The 25,089-nt window shown below is 38.9% G+C and overlaps 1 protein-coding gene across 11 annotated transcripts in view; it reads left to right on the forward strand.

Annotated features, from left to right (window-relative positions):
• The first annotated feature begins 423 nt into the window (after nt 1-423).
• RC3H1 (ring finger and CCCH-type domains 1) overlaps nt 424-25,089 on the forward strand; it is a 473,299-nt gene continuing 448,633 nt past the window's right edge. For all 11 annotated transcript variants that reach the window (XM_053693264.1, XM_053693271.1, XM_053693272.1 and 8 more), the window contains exon 1: nt 424-552. The gene's annotated coding sequence lies outside the window, so the exon portion shown is untranslated. The remainder of the gene's footprint in view (nt 553-25,089) is intronic.

Below are 25,089 nucleotides of genomic sequence, written 5' to 3' on the forward strand. Positions count from 1 at the left end.
TTTATATTATTTTCTTTGCTGAAGCCAGTTAGGTAGAGAAGGATCCTGCTATTATAAAGCAATCACTGTGTAGAATGTTAAAGGGTAAGCTTTCTGGATACTACAGGATACATTGCGGCCTTTATGAGCTATAATAAATTAAACGAAGTTTCAGTTTCAAATTAAAAGCAAAGGTGGCAAAATGAATAATTAAAGTACAATGCAACGGGTGTTTTTCTTCCAGGTAATACCGTGGTTTCGACAATGGATTTGGTATCGGTTTATTTAATGTACTCTATTGTTGTATTTACAGAGATTTTTTCACCTAAAACTAAAAAATGCCGAACTGCAAATACAAGATGGATTGTGAGAAAGAGTGATGGGAGAAGCTGTTTGAGGAGGAGGAGATGAGGCCTGACTCTGAGTGGGGGGAGGGGAGACAGAGGAGGATTCTGGGAGCAGGAAGAGGAGCTCAGCCGCCGGAAGGACACGATGCTCCGCGCTCTCCGTCAGGCGAGCCCCCCGCCGGCACCCAGAGATGCCCCGGACACGGACAGCTGAGGCCTGTCGCCGGTAAGTGCATGACAACGTTCCTGAGGTAAAAGTCCGGCGCCATATTTCGTTTTTACGAGAGCTTTGTTGTGGCCTAATGCGCGCCTCCCGTCAGTGAGGCCGCTTTGCTTTTGCTCTCCGTTAGGCTGGGATGGGCGGTAAGCAGTGGTAGGCCTTACTCATCTCCCATAGACTACAGGGTTAGTCCTACCCGCTTACAGGTGGTCTGGTTCTGTAACTCGACACCGCCCAGCCCGTCCCATTATTACTGCCAGGCTGGACTGTTTTTATTGTAATGCTTCTGATGTGTGATGAAATCCCTGGTTATTAACAAGTGACAGGCTGGTCACTCTTCTGCATTGCGCCATTGGCTACACGTCAGTAGGATCATGGTTGATTATATAATAACCTTATAACAATTTAATATCCCTAACGTCATGGTTTTAGCATATTATGACTCTTACCGAGTAAACTGCTCGCAAACAATTATGGTTTGCTCTATATGATTTGATCAAAATGGCAGCACTTTGTTTACACAATCTTTATGGCAATAAAAAAAAAAGGATTTTCATTGCTATAGGTAATTTTTTTTTTTTATAATTTGCATATTTATGGATTTACAGATATGAAATGTAGAATGTTATGGGAGCATGCACATAATTATCTTTTAATAGGCTAAATGAGATATATATATATATATATATATATATATATATATATATATATATATATATATATGTAGAGCAAGAAAAAATCACCAGCGCTCTAGAAGGAACACTGGTATAGGTAACCCAGCACCTACGGTGCAATAAGTGTAGTAAATTACCAGTATTGGTAGTGGTGTTGGTAGTTGCCACAGCTACAATAAAATGATAGTGTGTATGGGAGTGCAGCAAGAAGTGATGATAATAAGTGTACCCCTGACACTGTAATGAATGGTAATGAAAGAGAAAAATCAAAGTACTTCTGCGCAGCTACAAACAATTAGTATACAAGTAGAATCCAATATAATAGAGGAATCAGTTATTGTCAGTTGAGATGAGTCTTTATGGACAAAATATATATATGAATGGTATATATTTTGAATTAATATGCAGTAAATCCCAGGCAAAAAGAAGTGTATAGTTGTCTTCTTACCGGAAGGTACCTCAATCATATGAGGTAATGTGTAGTCATATGATATAGGTGGTGGTCTGTGGTCCGCCGCTGTCTGTGTTTGTTCTTTCCGTGCAGCCTTGTGTATGGTAGTCCTGGTTAAGGAGCTTCCTGAGTCTGGTGCTTCGATAGATCTTGGCGATATGGTAGAAGTCTTGTCCCGGGGTCTTTCCCAGTTGTCGGAAGGTACCTCAATCATATGAGGTAATGTGTAGTCATATGATATAGGTGGTGGTCTGTGGTCCGCCGCTGTCTGTGTTTGTTCTTTCCGTGCAGCCTTGTGTATGGTAGTCCTGGTTAAGGAGCTTCCTGAGTCTGGTGCTTCGATAGATCTTGGCGATATGGTAGAAGTCTTGTCCCGGGGTCTTTCCCAGTTGTCTCAATGCGATATCCAGCTAAGGCCTTAGCGTCTATAACAGTCCGGCGTCTGTAAACAGACTGTTAAACAGGAAATAAGGAGAATGGGTGTGCACTTCACAGAATCCTCAATGGTCCCATTGAGGATTCTGTGAAGTGCACACCCATTCTCCTTATTTCCTGTTTAACAGTCTTCAACCATCAAAGGAGAGGCCGGATCGACTTTTCTCCCACCTGATTGATACAGCAGTGCTTCGTTTTCAGAAAGAGACACACCGAACGCTGAGTTTAGTGACGTCATTCACTTCCGACATTCTCTCCCAGCAGACGACGCCGGACTGTTACAGACGCCGGACTGTTATAGACGCTAAGGCCTTAGCTGGATATCGCATTGAGACAACTGGGAAAGACCCCGGGACAAGACTTCTACCATATCGCCAAGATCTATCGAAGCACCAGACTCAGGAAGCTCCTTAACCAGGACTACCATACACAAGGCTGCACGGAAAGAACAAACACAGACAGCGGCGGACCACAGACCACCACCTATATCATATGACTACCCATTACCTCATATGATTGAGGTACCTTCCGACAACTGGGAAAGACCCCGGGACAAGACTTCTACCATATTGCCAAGATCTATCGAAGCACCAGACTCAGGAAGCTCCTTAACCAGGACTACCATACACAAGGCTGCACGGAAAGAACAAACACAGACAGCGGCGGACCACAGACCACCACCTATATCATATGACTACACATTACCTCATATGATTGAGGTACCTTCCGGTAAGAAGACAACTATACACTTCTTTTTGCCTGGGATTTACTGCATATTAATTCAAAATATATACCATTCATATATATATTTTGTCCATAAAGACTCATCTCAACTGACAATAACTGATTCCTCTATTATATTGGATTCTACTTGTATACTAATTGTTTGTAGCTGCGCAGAAGTACTTTGATTTTTCTCTTTCATTACCATATATATATATATATATATATATATATATATATATATATATATATATATATATATATATATATATATATATATATATATATATCTATCCAATCAAGTTAGGCACTAGAAAAAATATTGGGTGATGAAATGTGTGTATTATTTTGTTGATACTGGGTTGAGGACAACATTGTAGTGGTGGTGTCAATTAAAAGATTTTTTTTTATGTTCCTGTCATCTTTGTGTTAGGTTGTCTCCTCTGAAAAATGTGGCTGTGTTTTAAAAAAAAAAAAAAAAGTACATAGTTCATTAAAAAGCAGCACTTTGGGTTTCCTGAGATTTCAAACTAGCTCTCAGGTTTGCTATACATTTTTATATAGCTTTTATATATGAATGTAGGATTTTATTTTAGAATTTAATATATTGTTTAGGAAGTATTCAAACAGCGTAGTAAAGAAGTTGTCTATGTTAAAGAAGCCTCCAAAAAATGTTTATACCACAAACGATTGTACCTTTTAGATTTAAGTTGAATAATCAAGAGAGAGCTATTAGATAATCTTATCATCCATAGCTTCCCAATTTATTTTATTGTTTGTTCCATTTGCTACCAGAGTTATGTTCACATTTCACAGTGGGGAATTAAAATTATTGGGTAGTCAAAAAGTTGAATGTAGATGAGAAATTATCGCTGTAATAAACCATCTTATTTTCTTGAGGTAACTGAATGTAATGCATTTTTAAAGGGCCATTATAGTGAAACAAAAATTACATGCTCCCATTCATTAGAGCATGTCATTTTATCAGTATTGACACTGAAAATCTAGGTTTAACCTATGCAAATGGACTAAACACATAGTTAAATCACTGCTCAGGAGCAGAAACTACAGCTGACACATTCAGCAGCGCTAGTTGCACGACCCAGCTGCTCTACAATAGTTAGGGATTTATTTGGGTTAAAGTGAAAGTAAATCCTAGCGTTTTACAAACTCTAGGATGGATTTACTATTGAAACAAATAAAGGGGACTTTCATTCATGAAGTATAAGATACTTCATGTAGAAAGCTCCTTTATTTGATTCAATCGATCGCCGTTTTTACTGTGTACAGAAACCCACGGCAAAAATTTTTTGGGGGGCTAAGAGGTGACGTTTTCACCTCTTAGCCAATAGCCATGCGGTAAATCCGGCTCCCATGGGTGCCAAGCCGAATTTACCCCACGGCTATTGGCTAAGAGGTGAAAACGTCGCCTCTTAGCCACATTTTTTTTTTTTTTGCTGTGGGCTGCTGTGCAAGGTAAAAACGGCGATCAATTGAATCAAAGGAGCTTTCTACATGAAGTATCTTATACTTCATGAATGAAAGTCCCCTTTATTTGTTTCAATAGTAAATCCTAGCGTTTGTAAAACGCTAGGATTTACTTTCACTTTAATATATGGTGTGGAAAAGCATAGCAATCATGGAACCACAGCTTTTAACATTTTATAGATATTGCATATTTGTAAATAAAATTACTATTTGTTTTTAAAAATTGTAGCTGGGTCCCCATACTGTTTAAAGCAGTGCTAGACAAATCTGTTTAAACATTATGAGCCAGTAAGAATATTTAGGAGCCAGACATATTTTTAGGAGCCAGACAGTGGTAGTTGTATATAGATATAACCCAAAAAGTTAGGAGCCAGGGGTAAAATTCTAGGAGCCAATGGCTCCCTGGCTCCTGGGTTTGTTGAGCCCTGGTTTAAAGGGCCAGTAAACCCACCAAATAATATTATATAATTAGTGCCAGCTTTCTAAAGCAAAAGTTTGCACAGATATTTTCCTACGAAAATGAACTTTACAGAACGCCGCTCCTGGCTCTGGTCTCTGAATGTAGCTCGGTCTGGTAGCGTGAGCGAGCTACATTCAGTTTAATGGCCCAATCGGACGCGATGTGACTAGACAGCGTGCTCGGTGCGCTTAGAAAAAACAGACCCGCTCAGTAGTGCCAGGAGCGGAGTACTGTAAAATAAATTTGCTTTAGAAAGATGGTGCTAAGCTAATGTTATATAATTCTGCGCTATGTACAGAATCAAATAACATTATTTGGTGGGTTTACTGCACCTTTAAGACTGTTTAAGATATAAATGTGGTAACCCTTGGCTTTATATGTCGGCTAGGCGCCCATGGGAGCTGGATTTACCTCTTGGCTATTGGCTAAGGGGTGAAAACGTCACCTCTTAGCCAAATTTTTTTTTTTAGCCATGCGCTGCTGTAGGAGCTAAGAGCGGCGATCGGTTGAATCAAATAAAGGAGCTTTCTACATGAAGTATCTTATACTTCATTAATGAAAGTGCCCTTTTATTTGCTTCAATAGTAAATCCTAGCATTTGTAAAACGCTAGGATTTACTTTCACTTTAAGCCATCTGGCAGCAGTGTTTGCAACATTGTTTATAGCAATGTTATACATAGTTACAAACACTGCTGCTATAGATACGTGCACACTCCTAAGCTTCTATCAACCTACTTATGTTTAGAATACAAAATATAGAGGGCGCCACATGATGCAAATCAGACTGATAAGCCAGATGGTAGATATACAGGCGATGTTAATCCTACTCACGTGATAGAGAGCACAATTGTGCTATGTAGGCAAGCCGAAACCAATAAAGTTGTCCGGCAGACTCTTAGGCACACCAGGAGCAGGGGATATCCTCGTCCCACCAGAGGGAGTCCAGAGATAATCCTGGGTAGCGCAGAAGATGTCAGGCCAAGGTCAGTGGTAGTGACCAGTACTCCAAAATAACCAGTGGTAGGTAGTGTAGTGGATTTCAATAGGATAGAATGCAGCAGCGAGATAACAAATAGTTAAAAGTTTAATAAAGACATTGAAATAGCAACGCGTTTCTCAGTGACACAGCACTGTTTCCTCAGGCTATGCCGCTCAGGACTCTACTCTCTATCCTTATATTCTATGGACTCTAGTTGCTAGAGATTGTTACTAATTAGATTTTATATTTTTATCTATTTTCACTTATGTTATATATATGTTATTACTTGTGCATTTGATATTAACTGTGTATTTGTTGTGGTATACAAACTTACGTTTTCTATCAATACTCTATACATTGTGTAGAGATTACTATACATTGTATAGAGATTATTAGATATATATATTTTTTGGTTCACTAGATCCATTATATCAGAGTATACCACCTCATTGCCTATATATTTTTATTACTTTTGGCACCTCTCATAGATATTGGCTTGGCACCTAGTTGCTTTTTGTGTATCTTGTTTATACTTATGTTTAGCCTTCAACAAGGATACCAAGAGAACAAAGCACAATTTGATAATACAGTATTAAGTAAATTTGAAAGTTGTTGAAACTTGCATGCAATATCTGGATCATAAGTTTAATTTTGACTAATGTCCCTTTTAAGTGTAATTGAAATCTGTAAACTTCATCATAACAATGAGGTACTCACCATATTCTGAGCTGTCTGATTTGTTTCTAACTTTATTCTATTTATGTTCTAAAATGACATCACATACAGAGAAGTTGACTTTTTTTTTTTTGTAAAGTGTTAATGTGTGTTACAAGCAAACTGTCTTTGTAATTGATCTTAAAGGGACTTTAAACTCACCATAAAATTGAACTAAGCATACTGAAAGAATCTTAGCAATCCACTTTCATTTTTTATTTCTCCTGCTTCTTTCACTGTTTTGATTCTTAAAATGGTTCTCCCAAAGGGGCTGGAGTGTGTTCTTCTAGTACAGGAGCAGATTTATATTTGTCCCTATCCTCAGTAAAGCAGATATTGCAAAACTGTTTGAAAGGGGTTTCAAGGATTGTATTCCTGTGCTGCAAAACAATGACATTTTAAAGGACCACTGAAGTTAAAATTTAACTTTCATGATTCAGGTAGAGGACACAATGTTAAACAACTTTCCAAATCACATCAATTATCTAAATATGAACAATGTTTTTATATGCACAATTTGAGGTATCAGCTCCTACTGAACATGTGCAAGATTTACAATATATGCATTTTTTTGTGATTGGGTAATGGATTTCACATGATGCATTGGGAAGGAAAATAAAACAATGTCAGAAAAAAAATCTACTACTTATGTGAAATTAAAAGTAAGCGCTTTTGCATTGTCTATTTATTGTGCATTTATCAATTATGCTATTCTACTTTTTATGCATTTTGTTTTCTAGGCATGTATTTTTTAACAAATTAATAACAAGTGGTACTTTTATTTAACCTCTTTGTGGCTGTACAGTAGTGTAAACACTATTCGTTAAAAGGAAATCACGTAATAGTCTATGGCAGCGGTCGCCAACCAGTGGTCTGTGGACCACTGGTGGTCCACCAGAAGATGTTGGTGGTCCTTGACACCATCAAGCAGGAATTAATCTCCTCTGATGGTGTCACCCCGTCGTGCCGCAACTCCCTACAGTGCCTTGCTGGACATCAGTGAAAACAGAGGAGTTAAATTTAAATCTCCCTACGCACGTTGGGTAGTACTGCACAACTTGCATAGCTAGATTGTATTTTTAACTCCTCCCGCCTGGCATGTTGCTTAGAGGAAGATGCTTCCATTCTAAAGCCAGCAGAGGTTAGTATAGTCTTGGCTTGAAATAGCGGAATTAAAGTATATATAAAAAAGAAAATCTTAAAATAAAAATTCTCTCTTATATTTCATTTATTTTCTTCCCTTTACCTGTCTCTTTGAAGTAGTTTTCCTAATTCCTTCAGATGGACTTTCATCACTGTTTGTCTTCCTCCCCTCCATCTTCTTTTTTTTATTTAATATTAATTATTTTTCATTCTAATATTATTCCACCTGAATTCCAGTAATTGCTATCCAGCAGATCAGCCATATCCCACCAGTATTATAATAATTGCCAGTAACATCAGTCGTGGTTAGCTCACATCCATATTGAGAGCTTTTTGTTATAAACTTAATTTATGACTCCAATGTCTGTCCATGATCATAAGTAGTTTTGAATATTTCCTAACTGGGGAGCTAACTTGGAAGTCTTGTGGTCCTTTTAAACATAATTCTTTTTTCCCCATTTTCTGCTTCTCTGTTTCCAGCTCAAAAGTTGGCACTCGCCCTTCATCTGTCATTTGCAAGTATTCTCTCAGTTCTGTCATTCAGTTAGTTAATTCCAAAAAATAATTCTTAAAAATGCGTAAATATATACATAATGTAAACTTGGCTATATTTATACTAGTTATGTACAGTATGTGTGTGTATTTTTTTATATATATATATATATATAATCACACATTGTAGAGGTTTGTATCTTTCTAAAAAAAATTTGTTAGTGGTCCACGGGATTCAAAATTGTGAGTTTAGTGGTCCCTGAGGTCTGAAAGGTTGGCGACCCCTGGTCTATGGCAGGGCTCGACAAACCCAGGAGCCTGGGAGCCACTGGCTCCTAACTTTTTGGGGTATTCTCCATATATCTATATACAAATCCAACCTTCTGGCTCCTAAAAATATGCCTGGCTCCTAAATATTCCTAATGGCTCCTAATTTTTGAACATATTCGTCAAGCACTCTATGCAATCATGTGATTTCAAGGCCGTGATCAGTTCACGGGGGACTGCCTACGCTGCTAGACATGCCTCCCAGGCCAGTACTTGCCTTCGTCAAAGAGGGAAGTTGCAGGATGCCATATATTGTTATAGTTTAAAATTGACTTTTATTTCAAATGCAGTGACACTCTAGACAGCCCCTAAAAAGGGGCTATTCTAACACTAAACCTAAAATAATCATGAGAGATCGTTGTCTAAGCATTCGCTTCCATTAAGTTTTGCATGCGCACTGTTAATCAATGTAGTAGATCCTGCCAGCTTTTACTGTAGCAGCAGAACCTGTGCTTTTGATTGTATTCACTACACTATCCTCAGTCTATCTAGTTAAGTCAGCGCTACTTAGCTGGGCTAAAAGAACAGTGCACGCGCATCATATTCCTACCCATGTAGACTCCCCTTATAGGACTCTTAGAATGAGTCATATGGGGGGGGGGCAATTTTCAATACCAAATTGCATGAAAATGCAGCAAAAACATAAACAGTAAGTTATGTTTTTATTTTTTTTTAATTTTCATGTCCCTTTTAATAATAAAATTTATGAAAATTTTTCATTTGTTAGATTACTCTTTTCAAAGAACGAACAAATGGATTGAGTTAGTTTTGTTGATATGTTAAGTCAAAAGTGCAGTTTATTCTTCGAATAACAAATGCATCTTATTTTCTAATGCATACATAAAAAATACTTTAATGCCCCTTTTAAACCATGCACTGAAATTAACTATGAATGTTTGTAATTTTAGGATATTTCAGTCTGACTGTTTCTTGAACCTTTGAATTTAAAGGGACATAAACCCCCATTTTTTTCTTTCGTGGTTCAGGTAGAGCAGTGCTATTTAACCGTGGTCCTCAAGTACCCCCACAGGCCAGGCTTTCATTATAGCTGAACTAGAGCACAGGTGAAATCAGCTGATGGGTGAGAGCAGGTTAGCAACCATGGTTACTGATCAGCTGATTACTTCACCTGTGCTCTAGTTAAGCTAATAATGAAAACCTGGGATGTTAGGGGTAGTCGAGGACCGCGGTTGAGAAACACTGAGTTAGAACATGCAATCTGTTTTATTGTTTGTATCCCTTGAACAGTATACCTAGATAGACTCAGAAGCTGCTGGTTTGCTACTGCATATATATGCCTCTTGTCATTTGCTTCCAGCTAGCTCCCAGTAGTGCATTACTGCTCCTTAAACAAAGGATACCAAGAGAATGAAGCAAATTAGATGATGGAAGTAACATAGAAGGGCGTTTAAAATTGTATGGTCTATTAGAATGAGGCAAACATTTTGGGTTTTATGTCCTTTTAAGTACAGTAGCAAAACAGTCTTTCCTCTGCTCCATTTGGACAAATATACTAAACCAGTGGACCAGGCTGTAATGCGCCACTCCGGATTTTTACTGCCTGCTGTTATCTCAGCTCCTCCAGGCATTCAGCAGTCCCTTAAATTAACATTGGATATGGAGTACTGCCTCACCGGCTCTCGGGAGACTTGGCTTGGGCAGACATGGTTTACACTATGAGCTTACAACACCTCAATGCTCTGTTTGTGAAGAAGCTCTGTTAGTTTTTAATGAGGGGCTTGGGAATGTATAGTCCAGTGTTATTCAACGCCAATCCTCAGGTACCCATAATAGGTCAGTCTTTCATTATATCTGAACTAGTATATAGGTTAAATAATCATCAGATGGGGTGAGAGCAGGTTAGTATTGGTTACTGAGCAACTGATTATTTCACCTGTGCTAGTTCAGATATCTGTTAGGGGTACTTAAGGGCTGGAGTTGAGAGACTGGTATAGACTGTGGTCTCCCATTAAAACCTAATCACCTTTATAGTAATGGGGGCTGAAATAAGTTACAGGGGTGGACACTGCTGGGCATTTTGTCCCTGTGGGAACACAGAAGGCAGGGTGAGTGCTGTATACTAACTAGCATTGTAATTTAACTGAAGCCCTTCTGTAACTCCATGGCATGCTCATTATTGTAGTTCCCATGCACAGCCGAGGAGAGCTTCAGTTAAATGATTGCTCTTTTGAGTCTTGAAGATGATGGTGACAGAGGGTACAGTCTGTTAGGCTGCAGCCCTATGCTGGGAGCAAATATCAATTGGTTGCCATCCCAGTCAATAAGATGCACTCCAGGTTGTTCAGCCTGAGCTTCAATCGTATTAGGATTCCCAAATACATTGGTGACTACTACTTTATATACAATACCCATGGTCAGGGTGTGCATCATCTTGTCTTTATATGCTTTGTTGTTGTGCAACCAGTAGGGTTGCCACCTCAGCCATGTTTTCCTGGACACTTGTGAGTTACACATGCTGCAGGGAGGAACATGTATTGTGTTTCTGGACAGCACTATTCATATTCCTCCCTGCAAACCCTGCAGCATGTGTAACTTGTTCTGTATTTTAAGGGACAGGTGGCAACCCTAGCAACCAGTAGCTTTGTTTACAGTTTGCTATTGCACTGTTGTCCGGGAATTCCTTTGTTCATATAAATAACACATGAAAACTTTATCGTTCTGTAGAAACCTTCATTTGTTTCTAGCAACACATTGATATTTCATTGTGTTATCGAGGTGTCTTCTCACCTTGTTATAAGTTGATTATATATATATATATATATATATATATATATATATATATATATATATATATATATATATATATATATATATATATATATATATATATATAAACATTTTCTATTGTTTAACCTTTTGATCTTTTGGTTAAAAAAAAAAATACTCTGGTCTCTTCAATTTCAAACACAACACAGGTTTATCCAAAAAAATAAATAAATCCCTGTTTAATATTTGTGTGGCACAATTATTGGCACCCTTTTAGTCAATATTGTGTGCTACCTCCCTTTGCCAAGATAATAATAATAATTATTATTATTATTATTATTATTATTATTAATCTCTGAGTCTTCTTCTATAATGCCTGTTGAGGTTGGGGAATACATAGCAAGGGATCTGAGACCATTCCTCCATACAGAATCACTACAGATTCTTCAAATTTCAAGGTTGATGCTTGTGGACTCTCCTCTTCAGTCCACCCCACAGGGGACTGGGATGGCCATGGCAGGACCTTGATTTTGTGGTCAGTCAACCATTTAAAAAAAAAAAAAATTTGATGTATGTTTTGGATAATTGTCCTCCTGGAAGATCCAACAACTGCCCATTTTAAGCTTTCTGTCAGAGGGAGTTGGTTGTTAATTTAACCCCTTAACGACCAAGGACGTGACAGGCACGTCCTTCATAGGAGGTCACTTAACGACCAAGGAAAAGCTAGGCACGTCCTCTGGGGTTTGAAGCTCTGGAAGCGATATTGAGGCATCACTACAATACTTTTTTTTTTTTTTTTTTTTTAGCACACCAATGCTGAGAGAGCCACTCGGTGCCGATCATTGGTGGGAGCAGCTGCAGGGAGGCGGGTTGACGGCCCATCGCTGGCAATCTTCTGGCCAGCAGTCGGAAATGATTGTCGGATACGCGCACGGGGGGGGGGGGGCGTTCACATGCGCGCGTGCACCCGCAATCGTACCGTTTTTCAATTTTGAAGTGGTGGGAGTGGGTGGCGGTTGTGGGTGTGAGAGGAGGGGGGGAATCATTTTTTTTAAAATAGGTCTGTGAAGGGGTAGGGTTTGGAGGGGAGGCAGCTACACTACATATAATAATAATAATACACTTGAGGTGCGCAGCTGCATTTAGCTGCCTTCTAATTACTATAAAGCAATACCAAAGCCATATAAGTCTATTTCTGAACAAAGGGGATCCCAGAGAAGAATTTACAACCATTTATGCCATAATTGCACAAGCTGTTTGTAAATAATTTCAGTGAGAAACCTAAAGTTTGTGAAAAAGTGAACCTCCTTTTGTTTGATCCCATTTGGTGGGGAAATAGTGGCATGAAATATACCAAAATGGGCCTAGATCAATACTTTTTTTATCCTGACAGATATCAGTGTTCCAATGTAACTATCGCTGATTTTGAAAAAAAAAAATGGTTTGTAAATAGCAAAGTGCTACTTGTATTTATTGCCCTATAACTTACAAAAAAGACCATGTAAACATTGGGTATTTCTAAACTCAGGACAAAATTTAGAAACTATTTAGCATAGGAGTTTTTTTTGGTGGTTGTAGATGTGTAACAGATTTTGGGGGTCAAAGTTAGAAAAGTGTTCCCCCCCCCCCCATAAAAATATGATGAAAATAATGGCATCTTTAGAAAGTCCATTTAATGGCGAGAAAAATGGTATATAATATGTGTGGGTACAGTAAATGAGTAAGAGGAAAATTACAGCTAAACAAACACCGCAGAAATGCAAAAATAGCCTTGGTCCCAGACGGTCAACAAATGGGAAAAGTGGTCTGGTCACTAAGGGGTTAATATCTGTTATTTTTTTTAATGAAAACTTTTTTGTTAAGGTTTTTCAAAGTATTACAGTACAAACAAATAGATCAGTACTACACGGATCTTAAACAAATTACATAATCATTTCAGCAGTTGTATGCTCCATCCTCAAATTGATAAAAGGTCACTTATAAAAACAATCACTTGAATTGAATAACATAATTTGTTGATTAGATAACATTCCATTTATTTCTAAAGTGGTCACAAGTCACTAGTCTGTGTGTTCCACTCCTGACGTTACTTCTCATCTCCTCATAGTACATAATGTATAGAGCTGCAACAACTAATCGTCATAATCGATTATGAAAATAGTTGTCAACGAATCTCATAATCGATTAGTTGGTTTGCAATTGGTTGATATGTGCACAACACTAGCTGCTTCACTCCAATGAGCTCCTGCACAAGGTATTGTGTTTTATGGTTATGTCCTTAGCCTAAAGGACGTCTACAGATGTTTACTTTTCACTTTTTCAGGACAGTATAAGTTTACAACTACTTCTGGCTTATGTGCAACCTAGATATAATAGTCATCATTTGGATTGTTTATATTAAATCAGGTGATTTGAAACTATGCTTTGCCTGATACAGTGCCAAGCTAGTTATTTACACCTAGCCCCTAGATTGATGGAAATTATTTGAATTGATGTGCACTATTATCTTTTTGCACAATTATTAGCTGATGCTTACTATTGCTGATTATATGTACTGTATAAATACATGTGTAAGGCTTTGTCCTGTTATTGATATATAGTCCTTAGAACTTTTGATTTTTTTTGTTTGTTTATATTTTTAATACATTGTGATATGTACCAGATTCAACATTTATAAGTATATGTTATTTTTAGAGCGAACTAGATATTTTCCCCTAACCTTTTAGCTGGTTATTTACCATTGCATATAGATATTTTAAGATTTTTTATGTTAGAATGAAGTCAAGGGTTACTTTATTGAGAGGCCCCTTGCCAAGGTGGAAAACACTTTGCATTGGTGAAGAGCTAACAAAGATAAATATCCCACTTTGGTGAAATTGGCAAAACCCTACTTATGCATCTCAAGCACCTCAACGCCATCTGAGTGCCTCGTCTCTGCTGCAGGAAATATAGCAGCAAACAGAGAACTAGCTTTAGCAAGAAGCATGTGGATATGTTGAAATTTTTGCATTTCAATGCAAAGTTTCTGAAAGAGTGAATAACAGAATGTTGTTAACAGTGATAGTCTAACTCTTTCTAATTCTACGTCTTTTCAAGCAGTTTGTGGTTTTGTTTAATATATATATATATATTAATATAAGATTGTTAGGGAATACGTTATATGCGGCTTTAAGCAGGTACAGGCCTCGTGTATTTATTTTAAGTGTTTAGAACATTATTATGCTGTTATCATCATATACTAATAATTAGTCCACAATTGGTGTCAACCCCATAGTGCTTTTATATTGTATGTACATATTTTTAACATGAAGTACCAGAAAAAGTGTATTAAATAGCGAAATGTCCCTTTAAGATATAGTAACAAGGGATGGTTTATATTGTATCAGAATCAGTATTTAAACACCACTGAGAGTGGTAACGTCATACATCTGGCGAAGCCTCAAGTCCAACCCAGAAAGGGGAAGGGCGAAACGCGTAATGGTGGATTGTAACTTTACAGCGTGGAGAACGCTATCATGGTGGAGCAGCTCTCCTTGTACTTATTCACAAAGTTCATGTTTACCAATGCTAGAAAGTAAAGTCCTGCACTGGCTTTTGCATTGCAGAATCATGGAGGTAATCTGTAGCCATATGGCACTTGCCCCATGTATCCGTCAAAACAAATGTAAGCTGTGCGGTATAAAGTCTTGCAACCGGTAGATTTCCTCATTGCTGAGTTTGATATTCTATGCAGCTGGAAGTTTCTCAACAGTCCTGTTTGACATAAATAGGAGACCGGACGTATATCCCTGTTACCGCAGCGTGTTTTAACACTTTAATGCCTGGACTGTAGGAGAGTAAAGGGACGGTACCTTTCTCTATATATCACGGAGCGTGTTTTCACACTATGTGCCCGGAATATTTCATGGACTGTTAGATGGCCGGCCTAGTAACATGCTAGCATGTAGGGGGGAATGTTTGAATCTTATTGTATTGTGAAGCACATTCATTTGGTTCACCTTTTATCTGGTACACAATATTAATCAATTTGTTAAGGCAGACCCGGTGTCTTTACCACCTCTTTAATAAACGCTTGGTTTAAGTGATATCCAGTGCAGCCTTGTCCTTCTTTGGTTCTATAACAATAATAAACTCTATCTTTTTAAGTAGTACATAAGTATTTGGGACTGTTAGCACGGACTAATCACATATATAGAATATCAATCTGAGTGCCCCCTGTTCTTGTATTTGTTTTTGTGTGTGTGTGTACGCACACTGTTCTCCCCAGGAACTTTTTAGCGGAAGACAAAATGAGCTAATACTTATTGATTTATATATTGTGCTCAGTAACTTTGAGAAAAGCAAACGTACAAAGTTAGTTGCAATGCTGGATACGTTTTGCAGCATCCTCTTGTGAAAACTAGAGTATTTATATGATTACAAGTATTACTTGTTATGAGATGGCAGAAGTGGTGGTACCCCCACAAAATAAGGTAGGTATGTATGTGCTCTACAAATCTGTTTAAAAAGAGAGAACGAATAAACCAAAAATGTGTGAGCCAGGGGTAAAATTCTATAAGCCAGTGGCCCGCTGGATCCCATGTTTGTCGAGCACTGATATATAGCTATACATCTCCTTTTAAATATTGTTCATCTGCAGCCTTTGGGTGGGCATTTTTATCATTATCTGTATATCTAGACTATTGAATAGTCTCTGAAGTTTACATAATCTATGTAAACTGCCCAACAGACATCACTTAGTTTTAATGATGTGACAGATGTGTGAAGAATTCTAGACATGGTGTTTTAATAGGATGGCTATGCTCCATTACATTTAATATACATTGCTTACAGGTTATGTGGCTGTAATTACTCCTGTAAATGATGAATACAAAAACCCAACTGAAAGATTTTAGTTCTTTTTTGAAAGCCACCTCACAACAGTAACAAGTATCTTTATTATTTAAAAGCTTTCATTTCTATGGTAATCAAGTTATTTAGGCATCTTTCTTATTGATTTTCAAGGTTTTGAAAATTTGTTCAGATCGGTAGACTATTTTCTTTTCTCTGCACATTAGTGATGGCTGTGTAATCATCCATGCAAGTTTTTTTTCACTATCTTCATAAACTTTCAATGATTTGATCTTCTCAGGGGAACCCTGTGATATTGGTAAGTTACTTTTGTATAACTTTGTAGCTTATTATATAAAAACAAAACAAAAACACAGATAACAAGATACTAACTTGCCTTTTGTAACGCATATAAGCTGCTGTAAAAGAAATGCTGAGTAATGCCGGTTTTCAGTTTTTGAATTCTTTTTTTTTCCCTTTGAGTCTTGGGGATATTTTAATTAATGTAAATGGCTTTGTGTGTTTAAACATTTGACATTTCCGTCTAGCATGCTGAATCATGCAAACTTGTTGAAATGCAAGGTTATCGGCACATGCTTTGTTTTCAATTGCTTTAAAGAACCACTAAACACCATAGAATAGCATAAGCAAAAAAATGCATAATAAAGAGACGATCGAAAAGCACTTTGAATTTCAAGTGAGAAGTAGATTTTTATTTTTTTTCAGACAAATGTCAGTGTCATTTTCCTTCCTAATGCATCATGTAACCTCAATCAGCCAATCACTAAATGCATATACATATATCCTATGAATCTTGCACATTCTCAGAAGGAGCTGGTGCCTCAAAAACTGTGCATATAACAAGATTGTGCACATTTAGAACTCTAAAGTTATTTAACATTTTGTGATCTTTCTGAATCATGAACGTTTAATATTGACCCTTTAATGAAGTTGGAAAATGGACTGGCTGTAGGCAGAAGTGAATGTGTGTGTGTGTCTCTCTCTTAAGGCAACATGATCATTATGATGATACAGGTACACATTTCAGAATATTTATTATTTTTTATTTAAACAATTACCATTTTCCCCACCATCAAGTCACAATCTTCTCTGCTTGTGTCTTTGATTTTTTGTGTGTGTGTTTTCTAAAATGCAAATGATAAATACTTGTCCTATCCCCTCTTCAAACTGTCCCATTTTACAGATGTAAATATACAAATATTCCAAAACCCAAACCTTTTCTGGTCCCAAGCAGTTTGGATAAGGGGTTTTGTACCTGTAATTTTCTAAACATTTAGTGTGCCAAAAAAAGACATTTGAAGAAAAGTGAAGTTTTATAGGAAAAAGATACATTGAAGGTTAACATAATTTTCCCCCCTCTAATCCTTAAAGGATTTACTTCTATTATCTAATTTGTTTTATTCTCTTGATATTCTTTTCTGAAAAGCATATCTAGATATGCTCAGTAGCTGCTGATTGGTTGCTGCACATAGAAGCCACATGTGATTGGCTCACCCATGTTCATTGCTTTTTTTTCAACTAAGGATATCTAAAAAAATGAAGCAAAATAAATAATAGAAGTAAATTGTAATGTTTAAATTTGTATTCTCTATCTGAATCATGAAAGAAAGATTTTGGGTTTAGTGGCCCTTTAATTTTCATGGTGTGTGTTAGGAAAGTGTCCAACATAAAATGTTTTAAACAGAAGATGCAACTTTCATTTGTTAAGGACTATCTATAAAGTATATGGACTTTAGATGTACATGTTATGCAGTATAAATAGAATAATAAACAGTATAGTTCCAAAGGTCTGATGAAGTGCATAGAGTTCTTCTTTCTGTGATATTATGCCATTTATACTGTAGGTGCCTTTTACTTGGCAAATTGATAAAATGTCTGTATATATTTCCCTTTGTATAGTGATATAGCATAATTGAATGTATCAATATGCAGACATTGCTGTCTACAAAAAAAAAATATCTTTATAATGGAAATGTTGTTTAAATTACAAGGTGTTTACTGTCCCTTTAAACCCCCACTCTGAAAAAAACAAAACGTTGGGTTGATTTTTTTTAGGAAATGACTCCTGTGCTATGTATGCCTGTGAAAATTACATACTATTTTTTTTTTTTGCATTTAAAGGGATAGTCTCCAATAGAATTTTTTTTGTTTTGTTTTAAAATATAGATAATCCCTTCATCACCCATACCCCAGTTTTGCATAACCAACAGTTACATTAATATACATTTTACCTCTGTGGTTACCTTGTATCTAAGCATCTTCTGACAGCCCCCTGATTACATGACTGTGACTATTATCTATTGACTTGCATTTAGTATTTTGTTGTGCTAAATCTTAAATAACTTTTCGGGAGTGAACACATTATCTATATGGCCCACATGAAACTAGCAGTCTCCTAGCAAATACAAAAGCACGTGATAAAGAGGCTATAGAGCATTTGAAACAGGCATAAATTTAGAGGTTTAAATGTTATAAAGTATATATTAACAAAATAAGTGTAAAGTCTATAAAACAATGGGAGCTGCCATGTTTTACTTAGGTTAACTTCTTTGCTGTGGCCAATTAGGGACTTTAATGTGCAGCCAATGGCTGTGTGGAATATAGCAGTGTTCTGCCCTTCCATTTCTAAAAGGACCTGAAAAGCTCACAATTGCAGAACGGAATTAAAGTGATGGTCAAGTATGACTAACTACATCTTGCGATCCTAATGTAACTAGCAAAATAATGTGACTTTCATTCATCATTTCGCCATATTCATTCTAGTTTGTGCGCTATCTTATATTATTTTCCTACCTTACTAATATCCATCCTCCTCCCGTCGATTGTCCGCCATTGTTTTTTCTGCCGTCACGTGTTTTTATTATCCAATTACAGTACAGGCCACTCGGGGAATCAGCTCTAAGTAAAAACACCCTTATTCAATTCTGCGCATGCCCTAGCTCCGTAATCGCATCCTAATCTCTGTCTCACCGCGGTTACGGAGCTAGGGCATGCGCAGAATTGAATAAGGGTGTTTTTACTTAGAGCTGATTCCCCGAGTGGCCTGTACTGTAATTGGATAATAAAAACACGTGACGGCAGAAAAAACAATGGCGGACAATCGACGGGAGGAGGATGGATATTAGTAAGGTAGGAAAATAATATAAGAGCGCACAAACTAGAATGAATATGGTGAAATGATGAATGAAAGTCACATTATTTCTCCAACATAGGTGTGTCCGGTCCACGGCGTCATCCTTACTTGTGGGATATTCTCTTCCCCAACAGGAAATGGCAAAGAGCCCAGCAAAGCTGGTCACATGATCCCTCCTAGGCTCCGCCTACCCCAGTCATTCTCTTTGCCGTTGTACAGGCAACATCTCCACGGAGATGGCTTAGAGTTTTTTAGTGTTTAACTGTAGTTTTTATTATTCAATCAAGAGTTTGTTATTTTAAAATAGTGCTGGTATGTACTATTTACTCTGAAACAGAAAAGAGATGAAGATTTCTGTTTGTATGAGGAAAATGATTTTAGCAACCGTTACTAAAATCCATGGCTGTTCCACACAGGACTGTTGAGAGGAATTAACTTCAGTTGGGGGAACAGTGAGCAGTCTTTTGCTGCTTGAGGTATGACACATTCTAACAAGACGATGTAATGCTGGAAGCTGTCATTTTCCCTATGGGATCAGGTAAGCCATTTTTATTCACACAGTACATAAGGGCTTCACAAGGGCTTATTAAGACTGTAGACAGTTTCTGGGCTAAATCGATCATATTTACACATATTTAGCCTTGAGGAATCATTTAATCTGGGTATTTTTTGTAAAATAATATCGGCAGGCACTGTTTTAGACACTTTATTCTATTGGGGCTTTCCCTAATCATAGTCAGAGCCTCATTTTCGCGCCGGTATGGCGCACTTGTTTTTGAGAACAGCATGACATGCAGCTGCATGTGTGTGGAGCTCTGATACATAGAAAAGTCTTTCTGAAGGCATTATTTGGTATCGTATTCCCCTTTGGGCTTGGTTGGGTCTCAGCAAAGCAGATTCCAGGGACTGTAAAGGGGTTAAATATAAAAACGGCTCCGGTTCCGTTATTTTAAGGGTTAAAGCTTCCAAATTTGGTGTGCAATACTTTTAAGGCTTTAAGACACTGTGGTGAAATTTTGGTGAATTTTGAACAATTCCTTCATACTTTTTCGCAATTGCAGTAATAAAGTGTGTTCAGTTTAAAATTTAAAGTGACAGTAAAGGTTTTATTTTGAAACGTTTTTTGTGCTTTGTTATCAAGTTTATGCCTGTTTAACATGTCTGAACTACCAGATAGATTGTGTTCTGACTGTGGGGAAGCCAAGGTTCCTTCTCATTTAAATAAATTTAGTAAAAATGATGCCCAAGATGATTCCTCAAGTGAGGGGAGTAAGCATGGTACTGCATCATCCCCTCCTTCGTCTACACCAGTTTTGCCCATACAGGAGGCCCCTAGTACATCTAGCGCGCCAATACTCCTTACTATGCAACAATTAACGGCTGTAATGGATAATTCTATCAAAAACATTTTAGCCAATATGCCCACTTGTCAGCGAAAGCGCGACTGCTCTGTTTTAGAAAATACTGAAGAGCATGAGGCCGCTGATGATATTGTTTCTGAAGGGCCCCTACACCAGTCTGAGGGGGCCAGGGAGGTTTTGTCTGAGGGAGAAATTTCAGATTCAGGAAAAATTTCTCAACAAGCTGAACCTGATGTGATTACTTTTAAATTTAAGTTGGAACATCTCCGCGCTCTGCTTAAGGAGGTGTTATCCAATTTGGATGATTGTGATTATCTGGTCATTCCAGAAACACTATGTAAAATGGACAAGTTCCTAGAGGCCCCGGGGCCCCCCGAAGCTTTTCCTATACTCAAGCGGGTGGCGTACATTGTTAATAAAGAATGGGACAGGCCCGGTGTACCTTTCGTACCTCCCCCCATATTTAAAAAATTGTTTCCTATAGTCGACCCCAGAAAGGACTTATGGCAGACAGTCCCCAAGGTCGAGGGGGCGGTTTCTACTCTAAACAAGCGCACCACTATACCCATAGAAGATAGTTGTGTTTTCCAAGATCCTATGGATAAAAAATTAGAAGGTTTGCTAAAAAAGATGTTTGTTCAGCAAGGTTACCTTCTACAACCAATTGCATACATTGTCCCTGTCACTACAGCCGCGTGTTTCTGGTGCGATGAGCTAGAAAAGGCGATTATTAGTAATTCTTCTTCTTATGAGGAGATTATGGACAGAATTCGTGCTCTTAAATTGGCTAATTCTTTCACCCTAGACGCCACCTTGCAATTGGCTAGGTTAGCGGCGAAAAATTCTGGGTTTGCTATTGTGGCGCGCAGAGCGCTTTGGTTAAAATCTTGGTCAGCGGATGCGTCTTCCAAGAACAAATTGTTTGACATTCCTTTCAAGGGGAAAACACTGTTTGGCCCTGACTTGAAAGAGTTTATCTTTGATATCACTGGGGGCAAGGGCCACGCCCTTCCTCAGAATAGGTCTTTCAAGGCCAAAAATAAACCTAATTTTCGTCCCTTTCGCAGAAACGGACCAGCCCCAAGTGCTACGTCCTCTAAGCAGGAGGGTAATACTTCTCAAGCCAATCCAGCCTGGAGACCAAGGCAAGGCTGGAACAAAGGAAAGCAGGCCAAGAAACCTGCCACTGCTCCCAAGACAGCATGAGATGCGGGCCCCCGATCCGGGACCGGATTTGGTGGGGGGCAGACTCTCTCTCTTCACTCAGGCTTGGGCAAGAGATGTTCTGGATCCTTGGGCGCTAGAAATAGTCTCCCAAGGTTATCTTCTGGAAGTGATTCATCCTGTTCCATTAAAAGAACGAGGGATGGGGTTCTACTCCAATCTGTTCGTAGTTCCCAAAAAAGAGGGAACGTTCAGACCAATCTTAGATCTCAAGATCCTAAACAAGTTTCTCAAGGTTCCATCGTCCAAAATGGAAACCATTCGAACAATCCTTCCATCCAGAAAGGTCAATTCTTGACCACGGTGGATTTAAAGGATGCGTATCTACATATTCCTGTCCACAAGGAACATCATCGGTTCCTAAGGTTCGCATTCCTGGACAAGCATTACCAGTTCGTGGCGCTTCATTTCGGACTAGCCACTGTTCCAAGGATTTTCACAAAGGTACTAGGGTCCCTTCTGGCGGTGCTAAGACCAAGGGGCATTGCTGTAGTACCTTACTTGGACGACATTCTGATTCAAGCGTCGTCCCTTCCTCAAGCAAAGGCTCACACGGACATAGTCCTGGCCTTTCTCAGATCTCACGGATGGTAAGTGAACGTGGAAAAGAGTTCTCTATCTCCGTCGACAAGAGTTCCCTTCTAGGGAACAATAATAGACTCCTTAGAAATGAGGATTTTTCTGACAGAGACCAGAAAAACAAAACTTCTAAACTCTTGTCGGATACTTCCTTCCGTTCCTCTTCCTTCCATAGCACAGTGCATGGAAGTGATAGGTTGATGGTAGCGGCAATGGACATAGTTCCTTTTGCGCGCATTCATCTAAGACCATTTCAATTGTGTATGCTCAGTCAGTGGATTGGGGACTATACAGACTTGTCTCCGAAGATACAAGTAAATCAGAGGACCAGAGACTCACTCCGTTGGTGGCTGTCCCTGGACAACCTGTCGCTAGGGGTGACCTCCCGCAGACCAGAGTGGGTCATTGTCACGACCGACGCCAGTCTGATGGGCTGGGGCGCGGTCTGGGGATCCCTGAAAGCTCAGGGTCTTTGGTCTCGGGAAGAATCTCTTCTACCGATAAATATTCTGGAACTGAGAGCGATATTCAATGCTCTCAAGGCTTGGCCTCAGCTAGCGAGGGCCAAGTTCATACGGTTTCAATCAGACAACATGACGACTGTTGCGTACATCAACCATCAGGGGGGAACAAGGAGTTCCCTGGCGATGGAAGAAGTGACCAAAATCATTCAATGGGCGGAGACTCGCTCCTGCCACCTGTCTGCAATCCACATCCCAGGAGTGGAAACTTGGGAAGCGGATTTTCTGATTCGTCAGACATTGCATCCGGGGGTGTGGGAACTCCATCCGGAAATCTTTGCCCAAATCACTCAACTGTGGGGCATTCCAGACATGGATCTGATGGCCTCTCGTCAGAACTTCAAGGTTCCTTGCTACGGGTCCAGATCCAGGGATCCCAAGGCGACTCTAGTAGATGCACTAGTAGCACCTTGGACCTTCAACCTAGCTTATGTATTCCCGCCGTTTCCTCTCATCCCCAGGCTGGTAGCCAGGATCAATCAGGAGAGGGCGTAGGTGATCTTGATAGCTCCTGCGTAACCACGCAGGACTTGGTAGGCAGATCTGGTGAATATGTCATCGGCTTCACCATGGAAGCTACCTTTGAGACGAGACCTTCTTGTTCAAGGTCCGTTCGAACATCTGAATCTGGTCCTACTCCAGCTGACTGCTTGGAGATTGAACGCTTGATCTTATCAAAGCGAGGGTTCTCAGATTCTGTTATTGATACTCTTGTTCAGGCCAGAAAGCCTGTAACTAGAAAAATTTACCACAAAATATGGAAAAAATATATCTGTTGGTGTGAATCTAAAGGATTCCCTTGGGACAAGGTAAAGATTCCTAGGATTCTATCCTTTCTTCAAGAAGGATTGGAGAAAGGATTATCTGCAAGTTCCTTGAAGGGACAGATTTCTGCCTTGTCTGTGTTACTTCACAAAGAGCTGGCAGCTGTGCCAGATGTTCAAGCCTTTGTTCAGGCTCTGGTTAGAATCAAGCCTGTTTACAAACCTTTGACTCCTCCTTGGAGTCTCAACTTAGTTCTTTCAGTTCTTCAGGGGGTTCCGTTTGAACCCTTACATTCCGTTGATATTAAGTTATTATCTTGGAAAGTTTTGTTTTTGGCTGCAAATTCTTCCGCTAGAAGAGTTTCAGAATTATCTGCTCTGCAGTGTTCTCCTCCTTATGTGGTGTTCCATGCAGATAAGGTGGTTTTACGTACTAAACCTGGTTTTCTTCCAAAAGTTGTTTCTAACAAAAACATTAACCAGGAGATAGTCGTGCCTTCTTTGGGTCCGAAACCAGTTTCGAAGAAGGAACGTTTGTTGCACAATTTGGATGTTGTTCGCGCTCTAAAATTCTATTTAGATGCTACAAAGGATTTTAGACAAACATCTTCCTTGTTTGTTGTTTATTCTGGTAACAGGAGAGGTCAAAAAGCAACTTCTACCTCTCTCTCTTTTTGGATTAAAAGCATCATCAGATTGGCTTACGAGACTGCCGGACGGCAGCCTCCTGAAAGAATCACAGCTCATTCCACTAGGGCTGTGGCTTCCACATGGGCCTTCAAGAACGAGGCTTCTGTTGATCAGATATGTAGGGCAGCGACTTGGTCTTCACTGCACACTTTTACCAAATTTTACAAGTTTGATACTTTTGCTTCTTCTGAGGCTATTTTTTGGGAGAAAGGTTTTGCAAGCCGTGGTGCCTTCCATTTAGGTGACCTGATTTGCTCCCTCCCTTCATCCGTGTCCTAAAGCTTTGGTATTGGTTCCCACAAGTAAGGATGACGCCGTGGACCGGACACACCTATGTTGGAGAAAACAGAATTTATGTTTACCTGATAAATTACTTTCTCCAACGGTGTGTCCGGTCCACGGCCCGCCCTGGTTTTTTAATCAGGTCTGATGATTTATTTTCTTTAACTACAGTCACCACGGTATCATATGGTTTCTCCTATGCAAATATTCCTCCTTAACGTCGGTCGAATGACTGGGGTAGGCGGAGCCTAGGAGGGATCATGTGACCAGCTTTGCTGGGCTCTTTGCCATTTCCTGTTGGGGAAGAGAATATCCCACAAGTAAGGATGACGCCGTGGACCGGACACACCGTTGGAGAAAGTAATTTATCAGGTAAACATAAATTCTGTTTTTGCTAGTTACATTAGGATTGCAAGATGTAGTTAGTCATACTTGACCATCACTTTAAAGGAAAGGGGGACAAAATAACAAAAGTATATGGCAGAGATTTGTTTAAAATATACAATGTCTCTTTTTATATTACC

The sequence above is a fragment of the Bombina bombina genome, chromosome 10 (assembly GCF_027579735.1).
Source record: "Bombina bombina isolate aBomBom1 chromosome 10, aBomBom1.pri, whole genome shotgun sequence".
Taxonomy (NCBI): Eukaryota; Metazoa; Chordata; class Amphibia; order Anura; family Bombinatoridae; genus Bombina; species Bombina bombina.